This window comes from Salmo salar, chromosome 26, assembly GCF_965601325.2.
Source record: "Salmo salar chromosome 26, fSalSal1, whole genome shotgun sequence".
NCBI classification, from domain to species: Eukaryota; Metazoa; Chordata; class Actinopteri; order Salmoniformes; family Salmonidae; genus Salmo; species Salmo salar.
The window spans coordinates 39,527,754-39,539,855 of record NC_138316.1 but is presented as its reverse complement, the minus strand read 5'-3'; positions in this window follow the sequence as shown (position 1 = coordinate 39,539,855).

Genomic DNA, 12,102 nt, shown 5'->3' with positions numbered 1-12,102 from the left:
CGCGAGGCATACGGGTATTCTGTTGACACTGTCACTGACTAATTGAAACACACACACACTGTTAGCAGGGATAGGGTGAATCTGAGTACAGTTGCTCCTGGCTGTTCCTGTGGAACTCTCCAATGTAACTGAGAAAGCCACCCAGCATGGTCTGTCCCCTCTGTCCTCTCATGTGGAATATACGGATGGATACATGTGTGTCCGTTAGCATGACAAGTGGAGCGGGACCAATGTGATGAAGCTCATTAGGAACTAGAGATGGCTGTGTACTGTGTGTGTTAGGCTGTCATTCTGTTTTAATAGAGGGCCTTGTTGCAGATTCTATAGAACGCCATAGAATAACAAGTCATCTTGTATGATAGCATTTCTTACCAGGCACTCTGGAATGGGGATAAGGCACTGAATGTCTTTGAGGAGGTTTAATATTGTTGAAGCTAGTTGTCTGGAGGTGGTGGTTTAGTTTAATATTGTGGAAGCTAGGTGTCTCGAGGTGGTGGTTTCGTTTCATATTGTGGAAGCTAGGTATCTTAAGGTGGTGGTTTAGTTTCATATTGTGGAAGCTAGGTGTCTGGAGGTGGTGGTTGAGTTTCATATTGTGGAAGCTAGGTATGTTAAGGTGGTGGTTTAGTTTAATATTGTGGAAGCTAGGTGTCTGGAGGTGGTGGTTTAGTTTCATATTGTGGAAGCTAGGTATGTTAAGGTGGTGGTTTAGTTTAATATTGTGGAAGCTAGGTGTCTGGAGGTGGTGGTTTAGTTTCATATTGTGGAAGCTAGGTATGTTAAGGTGGTGGTTTAGTTTAATATTGTGGAAGCTAGGTGTCTCGAGGTGGTGGTTGAGTTTCATATTGTGGAAGCTAGGTGTCTGGAGGTGGTGGTTTAGTTTAATATTGTGGAAGCTAGGTGTCTCGAGGTGGGGGTTTAGTTTAATATTGTGGAAGCTAGGTGTCTGGAGGTGGTGGTTTAGTTTAATATTGTGGAAGCTAGGTGTCTTGAGGTGGTGGTTTAGTTTAATATTGTGGAAGCTAGGTGTCTTGAGGTGGTGGTTTAGTTTAATATTGTGGAAGCTAGGTGTCTGGAGGTGGTGGTTTAGTTTAATATTGTGGAAGCTAGGTATCTTAAGGTGGTGGTTTAGTTTAATATTGTGGAAGCTAGGTATCTTAAGGTGGTGGTTTAGTTTAATATTGTGGAAGCTAGGTATCTTAAGGTGGTGGTTTAGTTTCATATTGTGGAAGCTAGGTGTCTGGAGGTGGTGGTTTAGTTTAATATTGTGGAAGCTAGGTGTCTCGAGGTGGTGGTTTAGTTTCATATTGTGGAAGCTAGGTGTCTGGAGGTGGTGGTTTAGTTTAATATTGTGGAAGCTAGGTGTCTGGAGGTGGTGGTTTAGTTTCATATTGTGGAAGCTAGGTGTCTGGAGGTGGTGGTTTAGTTTAATATTGTGGAAGCTAGGTGTCTCGAGGTGGTGGTTTAGTTTCATATTGTGGAAGCTAGGTGTCTGGAGGTGGTGGTTTAGTTTCATATTGTGGAAGCTAGGTATCTTAAGGTGGTGGTTTAGTTTAATATTGTGGAAGCTAGGTATCTTAAGGTGGTGGTTTAGTTTAATATTGTGGAAGCTAGGTGTCTGGAGGTGGTGGTTTAGTTTAATATTGTGGAAGCTAGGTATCTTAAGGTGGTGGTTTAGTTTAATATTGTGGAAGCTAGGTATCTTAAGGTGGTGGTTTAGTTTAATATTGTGGAAGCTAGGTATCTTAAGGTGGTGGTTTAGTTTCATATTGTGGAAGCTAGGTGTCTGGAGGTGGTGGTTTAGTTTAATATTGTGGAAGCTAGGTGTCTCGAGGTGGTGGTTTAGTTTCATATTGTGGAAGCTAGGTGTCTGGAGGTGGTGGTTTAGTTTAATATTGTGGAAGCTAGGTGTCTCGAGGTGGTGGTTTAGTTTAATATTGTGGAAGCTAGGTGTCTGGAGGTGGTGGTTTAGTTTAATATTGTGGAAGCTAGGTGTCTCGAGGTGGTGGTTTAGTTTCATATTGTGGAAGCTAGGTGTCTGGAGGTGGTGGTTTAGTTTAATATTGTGGAAGCTAGGTGTCCGAGGTGGTGGTTTAGTTTAATATTGTGGAAGCTAGGTATCTCGAGGTGGTGGTTTAGTTTCATATTGTGGAAGCTAGGTATCTCGAGGTGGTGGTTTAGTTTCATATTGTGGAAGCTAGGTATCTCGAGGTGGTGGTTTAGTTTCATATTGTGGAAGCTAGGTGTCTCGAGGTGGTGGTTTAGTTTCATATTGTGGAAGCTAGGTATGTTAAGGTGGTGGTTTAGTTTAATATTGTGGAAGCTAGGTGTCTCGAGGTGGTGGTTTAGTTTAATATTGTGGAAGCTAGGTATCTTAAGGTGGTGGTTTAGTTTCATATTGTGGAAGCTAGGTGTCTCGAGGTGGTGGTTTAGTTTCATATTGTGGAAGCTAGGTATCTTAAGGTGGTGGTTTAGTTTCATATTGTGGAAGCTAGGTATCTTAAGGTGGTGGTTTAGTTTCATATTGTGGAAGCTAGGTATGTTAAGGTGGTGGTTTAGTTTAATATTGTGGAAGCTAGGTGTCTCGAGGTGGTGGTTTAGTTTAATATTGTGGAAGCTAGGTGTCTCGAGGTGGTGGTTTAGTTTAATATTGTGGAAGCTAGGTGTCTCGAGGTGGTGGTTTAGTTTAATATTGTGGAAGCTAGGTGTCTCGAGGTGGTGGTTTAGTTTAATATTGTGGAAGCTAGGTATCTCGAGGTGGTGGTTTAGTTTCATATTGTGGAAGCTAGGTATCTTAAGGTGGTGGTTTAGTTTCATATTGTGGAAGCTAGGTATCTTAAGGTGGTGGTTTAGTTTCATATTGTGGAAGCTAGGTATGTTAAGGTGGTGGTTTAGTTTAATATTGTGGAAGCTAGGTGTCTCGAGGTGGTGGTTTAGTTTCATATTGTGGTAGCTAGGTATCTTAAGATGGTGGTTTAGTTTCATATTGTGGAAGCTAGGTGTCTCGAGGTGGTGGTTTAGTTTCATATTGTGGAAGCTAGGTGTCTCGAGGTGGTGGTTTAGTTTAATATTGTGGAAGCTAGGTATCTTAAGGTGGTGGTTTAGTTTAATATTGTGGAAGCTAGGTATCTTAAGGTGGTGGTTTAGTTTCATATTGTGGAAGCTAGGTGTCTGGAGGTGGTGGTTTAGTTTAATATTGTGGAAGCTAGGTGTCTCGAGGTGGTGGTTTAGTTTAATATTGTGGAAGCTAGGTATCTCGAGGTGGTGGTTTAGTTTCATATTGTGGAAGCTAGGTATCTCGAGGTGGTGGTTTAGTTTCATATTGTGGAAGCTAGGTATCTCGAGGTGGTGGTTTAGTTTCATATTGTGGAAGCTAGGTATCTCGAGGTGGTGGTTTAGTTTCATATTGTGGAAGCTAGGTATGTTAAGGTGGTGGTTTAGTTTAATATTGTGGAAGCTAGGTGTCTCGAGGTGGTGGTTTAGTTTAATATTGTGGAAGCTAGGTATCTTAAGGTGGTGGTTTAGTTTCATATTGTGGAAGCTAGGTGTCTCGAGGTGGTGGTTTAGTTTCATATTGTGGAAGCTAGGTATCTTAAGGTGGTGGTTTAGTTTCATATTGTGGAAGCTAGGTATCTTAAGGTGGTGGTTTAGTTTCATATTGTGGAAGCTAGGTATGTTAAGGTGGTGGTTTAGTTTAATATTGTGGAAGCTAGGTGTCTCGAGGTGGTGGTTTAGTTTAATATTGTGGAAGCTAGGTGTCTCGAGGTGGTGGTTTAGTTTAATATTGTGGAAGCTAGGTGTCTCGAGGTGGTGGTTTAGTTTAATATTGTGGAAGCTAGGTGTCTCGAGGTGGTGGTTTAGTTTAATATTGTGGAAGCTAGGTATCTCGAGGTGGTGGTTTAGTTTCATATTGTGGAAGCTAGGTATCTTAAGGTGGTGGTTTAGTTTCATATTGTGGAAGCTAGGTATCTTAAGGTGGTGGTTTAGTTTCATATTGTGGAAGCTAGGTATGTTAAGGTGGTGGTTTAGTTTAATATTGTGGAAGATAGGTGTCTCGAGGTGGTGGTTTAGTTTCATATTGTGGAAGCTAGGTGTCTCGAGGTGGTGGTTTAGTTTAATATTGTGGAAGCTAGGTATCTTAAGGTGGTGGTTTAGTTTAATATTGTGGAAGCTAGGTATCTTAAGGTGGTGGTTTAGTTTCATATTGTGGAAGCTAGGTATGTTAAGGTGGTGGTTTAGTTTAATATTGTGGAAGCTAGGTGTCTCGGTGGTGGTTTAGTTTAATATTGTGGAAGCTAGGTGTCTCGAGGTGGTGGTTTAGTTTAATATTGTGGAAGCTAGGTGTCTCGAGGTGGTGGTTTAGTTTCATATTGTGGAAGCTAGGTGTCTGGAGGTGGTGGTTTAGTTTAATATTGTGGAAGCTAGGTGTCTCGAGGTGGTGGTTTAGTTTAATATTGTGGAAGCTAGGTGTCTGGAGGTGGTGGTTTAGTTTCATATTGTGGAAGCTAGGTGTCTGGAGGTGGTGGTTTAGTTTAATATTGTGGAAGCTAGGTGTCTCGAGGTGGTGGTTTAGTTTCATATTGTGGAAGCTAGGTGTCTCGAGGTGGTGGTTTAGTTTCATATTGTGGAAGCTAGGTGTCTCGAGGTGGTGGTTTAGTTTCATATTGTGGAAGCTAGGTGACACGGTTAGTTTCATATTGTGGTAGCTAGGTGACGTGGTTAGTTTCATATTGTGGTAGCTAGGTGACATGGTTACTTTTTAATATTGTGGTAGCTAGGTGACGGGGTTAGTTTCATATTGTGGTAGCTAGGTGACATGGTTAGTTTCATATTGTGGTAGCTAGGTGACGCGGTTAGTTTCATATTGTGGTAGCTAGGTGACGGGGTTAGTTTCATATTGTGGTAGCTAGGTGACATGGTTAGTTTCATATTGTGGTAGCTAGGTGACATGGTTAGTTTCATATTGTGGTAGCTAGGTGACATGGTTAGTTTCATATTGTGGTAGCTAGGTGACATGGTTAGTTTCATATTGTGGTAGCTAGGTGATGCCGTTAGTTTCATATTGTGGTAGCTAGGTGACATGGTTAGTTTCATATTGTGGTAGCTAGGTGACGCCGTTAGTTTCATATTGTGGTAGCTAGGTGACATGGTTAGTTTTTAATATTCTGGTAGCTGCTGATTTTGTACGTTTGCCCACTGACAAAGAAATGATCAGTCTATCATTTTAATGGTAGGTTTATTTGAACAGTGAGAGACAGAATAACAAGAAAATCCAGAAAAACGCATGTAAAAAATGTTATAAATTGATTTGCATTTTAATGAGGTAAATAAGTATTTGACCCCCTCTCAATCAGAAAGATTTCTGGCTCCCAGGTGTCTTTTATACAGGTAATGAGCTGACATTAGGAGCACACTCTTAAAGGGAGTGCTCCTAATCTCAGTTTGTTACCTGTGTAAAAGATACCTATCCACAGAAGCAATCAATCAATCAGATTCCAAACTCTCCACCATGGCCGAGACCAAAGAACTCTCCAAGGATGTCAGGGACAAGATTGTAGACCTACACAAGGCTGGAATGGGCTACAAGACCATCGCCAAGCAGCTTGGTGAGAAGGTGACAACAGTTGGTGCGATTATTCGCAAATGGAAGAAAACGCAAAAGAACTGTCAATCTCCCTGGGGCTCCATGCAAGATCTCACCTCGTGGAGTTGCAATGATCATGAGAACGGTGAGGAATCAGCCCAGAACTACACGGGAGGATCTTGTCAACGATCTCAAGGCAGCTAGGACCATGGTCACCAAGAAAATAATTGGTAACACACTACGCCGTGAAGGACTGAAATCCTGCAGCGCCCGCAAGGTCCCCCTGCTCAAGAAAGCACGTCTGAAGTTTGCCAATGAACATCTGAATGATTCAGAGGAGAACTGGGTGAAAGTGTTGTGGTCAGATGAGACCAAAATGGAGCTCTTTGGCATCAACTCAACTTGCTGTGTTTGGAGGAGGAGGAATGCTGCCTATGACCCCAAGAACACCATCCCCACCGTCAAACATGGAGGTGGAAACATTATGCTTAGGGGGTGTTTTTCTGCTAAGGGGACAGGACAACATCACCGTATCAAAGGGACGATGGACGGGGCCATGTTCCGTCAAATCTTGGGTTTGCGTGTTTTAAGTTTTTGACGTCAAAGTCTGAAGTGGAGGTATCAATCCTTTATGTCACTTGTGGAGAGATCTCAATACTGAGAGAAGTCAGAATGACCCTGTATCTCTCCCTTATAGGACTTTAGTCAGAATGACCCTGTATCTCTCCCTTATAGGACTTTACTCAGGACTTATAGGACTTTACTCAGAATGACCCTGTATCTCTCCATTATAGGACTTTACTCAGAATGACCCTGTATCTCTCCCTTATAGGACTTTACTCAGAATGACCCTGTATCTCTCCCTTATAGGACTTTAGTCAGAATGACCCTGTATCTCTCCCTTATAGGACTTTAGTCAGAATGACCCTGTATCTCTCCCTTATAGGACTTTACTCAGAATGACCCTGTACCATTATAGGACTTTACTCCATCTAGTGGAGAAAATATGGAAGTGCATCTCAGCCTGTCTTACAATTTTACCCGTCTGTACATCATGAGTTTAACACCCCCGCCTATTATGGAAAGCCCTGTCTATACATCATGAGTTGTTATGTGGCCATCAAGGCTGTGTAGATAGGGACTCCTCCAATAATGACTGCACAATTAGGGAGAGGAACTTTAGTGGCAAAACATTTCCATGTAGAAGCCATAAACCCAGTGAGTTGGTATTAATTATTTCTGTCTGGCTGTGGAGAAATGAAGTCATTTTAGACCTTGTTCAGAGGGACTTGGGTTCAGTTCATAAAGCTTCTACCCCACTTATTCATTTATTCCCTCTAACTCCGTTCTTCACTTATTACCTAGGAGGATAACACTGAAACTTTCCTTGCACATGATCTAACTACAGAAGTGCATGATTAGATTCCAAAAGCATGTGATCAGGATACATAAGTTAGTTTGTTTGGTTGGAAAACATTGCAAAATAAAAATCATATCAAATCTATTTCTGTATGAGAGAGAAACTTTGTCTAGACCTTTTTGGACAATCCACATCTTCCTCTATCCCTCATCTCTCCATCCCTCTTTCCCTCAATCTCTCTATCCCTCCATCCCTCCATCTCTCTATCCCTCCATCTCTCTATCCCTCCATCTCTCTATCCCTCTAGCCCTCCATCCCTCTTTCCCTCCATCCCTCCATCCCTATATCCCTCCATCCCTCATCCCTCATCCCTCCATCCCTCCATCCCTCCATCCCTCATCCCTATATCCCTCCATCCCTCATCTATCCCTCAATCCCTCTATCCCCATCCTCCATCCTTCCATCCTTCCATCTCTCTATCCCTCACTCTCTCTATCCCTCACTCTCTCTATCCCTCACACTCTCTATCCCTCACACTCTCTATCCCTCACACTCTCTATCCCTCACACTCTCTATCCCTCCATCCCTCCATCCCTCCATCCCTCCCTCTATCCATCCATCCCTCTATCCATCCATCCCTCTATCCATCCATCCCTCTATCAAATCTAATTTGATTTGCCACATGCGCCAAATACAACAAGTGTAGACTTTGCAGTGAAACGCTTATTTACAAGCCCTTAACCAACAGTGCAGTTCAAGAAGAAGAAAATATTTACCAAGTAGGATAAAATAAAAAGTAACACAATAAGAATAACAATAATGAGGCTATATACAGGGGCACCGGTCCAAGTCAGTTTGCGGGGGTACAGGTTATTTGAGGTAATCTGTACATGTAGGTGGGGACGAAGTGACTATGCATAGGTAACAAACAAACAGTGAGTGTACAAAAGGGGGGGGGGGGGGGGGGGGTTCAATGTAAATTGTCCGGTGGCAATTTTATGAATTTTTCAGCAGTCTTATGGCTTGGGGGTAGAAGCTGTTGAGGAGCCTTTTGGTCCTAGACTTGGCGCTCCGGTACCGCTTGCCGTGCGGTAGCAGAGAAAACATTCTATAACTTCGGTGACTGTAGTCTCTGACAATTTTATGGGCTTTCCTCTGACGCCGCCTATTATATAGGTCCTGGATGGCAGGAAGCTTGGCCCCAGTGATGTATTGGGCCATATGCACTACCCTCTGTAGGGCCTTACAATCGGATGCCGAGCAGTTGCCTTACCAGGCGGTGATGCAACCAGTCAGGATGCTCTCGATGGTGCAGCTGTAGAACCTTTTGAGGATCTGGGGACCTACAGTGCCTTGCGAAAGTATTCGGCCCCCTTGAACTTTTCGACCTTTTGCCACATTTCAGGCTTCAAACATAAAGCTATAAAACTGTATCTTTTTGTGAAGAATCAACAACAAGTGGGACACAATCATGAAGTGGAACGAAATTTATTGGATATTTCAAACTTTTTTAACAAATAAAAAACAGAAAAATTGGGCGTGCTAAATTATTCAGCCCCCTTAAGTTCATACTTTGTAGCGCCACCTTTTTCTGCGATTACAGCTGTAAGTCGCTTGGGGTATGTCTCTATCAGTTTTGCACATCGAGAGACTGAAATTTTTGCCCATTCCTCCTTGCAAAACAGCTCGAGCTCAGTGAGGTTGGATGGAGAGCGTTTGTGAACAGCAGTTTTCAGTTCTTTCCACAGATTCTCGATTGGATTCAGGTCTGGACTTTGACTTGGCCATTCTAACGCCTGAATATGTTTATTTGTGAACCATTCCATTGTAGATTTTGCTTTATGTTTTGGATCATTGTCTTGTTGGAAGACAAATCTCCGTCCCAGTCTCAGGTCTTTTGCAGACTCCATCAGATTTTCTTCCAGAATGGTCCTGTATTTGGCTCCATCCATCTTCCCATCAATTTTAACCATCTTCCCTGCCCCTGCTGAAGAAAAGCAGGCCCAAACCATGATGCTGCCACCACCATGTTTGACAGTGGGGATGGTGTGCTCAGGGTGAGGAGCTGTGTTGCTTTTACGCCAAACATAACGTTTTGCATTGTTGCCAAAAAGTTCGATTTTGGTTTCATCTGACCAGAGCACCTTCTTCCACATGTTTGGTGTGTCTCCCAGGTGGCTAGTGGCAAACTTTAAACGACACTTTTTATGGATATCTATAAGAAATGGCTTTCTTCTTGCCACTCTTCCATAAAGGCCAGATTTGTGCAGTATACGACTGATTGTTGTCCTATGGACAGAGTCTCCCACCTCAGCTGTAGATCTCTGCAGTTCATCCAGAGTGATCATGGGCCTCTTGGCTGCATTTCTGATCAGTCTTCTCCTTGTATGAGCTGAAAGTTTAGAGGGACGGCCGGGTCTTCGTAGATTTGCAGTGGTCTGATACTCCTTCCATTTCAATATTATCGCTTGCACAGTGCTCCTTGGGATGTTTAAAGCTTGGGAAATCTTTTTGTATCCAAATCCGGCTTTAAACTTCTCCACAACAGTATCTCGGACCTGCCTGGTGTGTTCCTTGTTCTTCATGATGCTCTCTGCACTTTAAACGGACCTCTGAGACTATCACAGAGCAGGTGCATTTATACGGAGACTTGATTACACACAGGTGGATTCTATTTATCATCATTAGTCAGTTAGGTCAACATTGGATCATACAGAGATCCTCACTGAACTTCTGGAGAGAGTTTGCTGCACTGAAAGTAAAGGGGCTAAATAATTTTGCACGCCCAATTTTTCAGTTTTTATTTGTTAAAGAAGTTTGAAATATCCAATAAATTTCGTTCCACTTCATAATTGTGTCCCACTTGTTGTTGATTCTTCACAAAAAATTACAGTTTTATATCTTTATGTTTGAAGCCTGAAATGTGGCAAAAGGTCAAAAAGTTCAAGGGGGGCCGAATACTTTCGCAAGGCACTGTATGCCAAATCTTTTCAGTCTTCTGAGGGGGAAAAGGTTTTGTCGTGCCCTCTTCATGACTGTCTTGGTATGTTTGGACCATGATAGTTTGTTGGTGATGTGGACACCAAGGAACTTGAAACTCTCGACCCGCTCCACTACAGCCCCGTCGATGTTAATGGGGGCCTGTTCGGCCCGCCGTGGCAGATGTGTTGTTGCCTACTCATACCACCTGGGGGTGGCCTGTCAGGAAGTCCAGGATCCAGTTGCAGAGGGAGGTGTTTACTCCCAGAGTCCTTAGCTTAGTGATGAGCTTCGTGGGCACTATGGTGTTGAATGCTGAGCTGGTGCAGTAGGATTCAATCATAATCCTGTATTGACGTTTTGCTTGTTTGATGGTTCATCTGAGGGCAGTCTCCCGCTCCTTGAAAGCGGCAGCTCTAGCCTTTAGCTCGATGCGGATGTTGCCTGTAATCCATGGCTTCTGGTTGGGATATGTATGTACAGTCACTGTGGGGACGACGTCATCGATGCACTTATTGATGAAGCCGATGACTGAGGTGATGTATTCCTCAATGCCACTGGATGAATCCCGGAACATATTACAGTCTGTGCTAGCAAAACGGTCCTGTAGTGTAGCATCCGCTTCATTTGACCACTTCCGTATTGAGCGAGTCACTGGTACTTCCTGCTTTAGTTTTTGCTTGTAAGCAGGAATCAGGAGGATAGAATTATGGTCAGATTTGCCAAATGGAGGGCGGGGTAGAGCTTTGTATGCATCTCTGTGTGTGTGGAGTGAAGGTGGTCTAGGATTTTTTTCCCCCTGCTTGCACATGTGACATGCTGGTAAAAATTTGGTAAAACTGATTTGTTTGCTTGCATTAAAGTCCCCGGCCGCCAGGAGCGCTTCTTCTGGGTGAGCATTTTCTTCTTATGGCCTTATAGCCTTACTATAGGATGCCCTCCATTCTTTGATCCCTCCATCCCTCTATCCCTCCATCCCTCTATCCATATCCCTCCATCCCTCCTCTTCCTCCCTCCATCCCTCATCCTTCTATCCCTCCATCCATCTATCCCTCCATCCATCTATCCCTCCTCTTGCTCAATCACGCTATCTTTCTATCCCTCCTCTTCCTCTCTCTATCCCTCCATCACTCTAATCCCTCTATCCGATTGAGCCGACATATGCAGCTTTTACCCCGAATGAGGTCTCCACTAACACAGGAATATTTCCTTTAAATGTGAATCAGGCTTCAACGCGGAACTTCCACGATACGGATTGAATCCAGCCCAATGTCTCGTTTTCCATCCCTCCCTCCATCTTCAGGAAGCAGGGTCCTGTGATCTGATGTCTCACATGATGGAAACACATCTAATCTTATTTCAGCCTAGCATCCTCCACAAGAGGCGAGATGAGGAGAAATGAAAGACGAGACGAGAGGAGGAGAAATGAAAGACGAGAGGAGAAAGGAGAGAAGACGAGAGGAGAAAGGAGAGAAGACGAGAGGAGGAAGGAGAGAAGACGAGAGGAGAAAGGAGAGAAGACGAGAGGAGAAAGGAGAGAAGACGAGAGGAGAAAGGAGAGAAGACGAGGAGAAAGGAGAGAAGACGAGATGAGAAGGCGAGATGAGAGAAGACGAGGAGGAGAAAGGAGAAGACGAGATGAGAGGAGACGAGAGGAGGCAAGATGAGAAAGGAGAGAAAAGAGTGCCATATATCAGAATGTAATAGTGTTTGTGTGTGTGTGTGTGTGTGTGTGTGTGTGTGTGTGTGTGAGCGTGCGTTTGTTTGTGTGTGTATATGTATCTGTGCCCTCTCTCTAGGGTCCATCCCATTGTTCCTTTTTTCTGCGACAGACTCAAGGTGATTTCCTCTCCTGTCTTCCCTCCATCCCTCCCCCATCTCTCCTCCCTGTGTGAGAATGTAACCCTCCCAGGCTGCATCTGACCCTACAGTCCCAAAGCCCCAATAGCCCCTCAGGTTCCCCAGTCTACCATAGGGAATACCAAGCGCCCCCCAGGCCTTCAGACTATGGAGCAGCAGCCCAGCACAGGGGAGCCAGCCCAGAGGGGGAAACGTGTCTGGGAATACAACTAATGCTTCAGTGAGCATGGAGACAGCTCTTGATAGTGCCTTCTGTTGGTGTAGCTCTGCATGTGTCTGGGCATAATCTGAAGGATGGCATTTTGCATACACATATCCA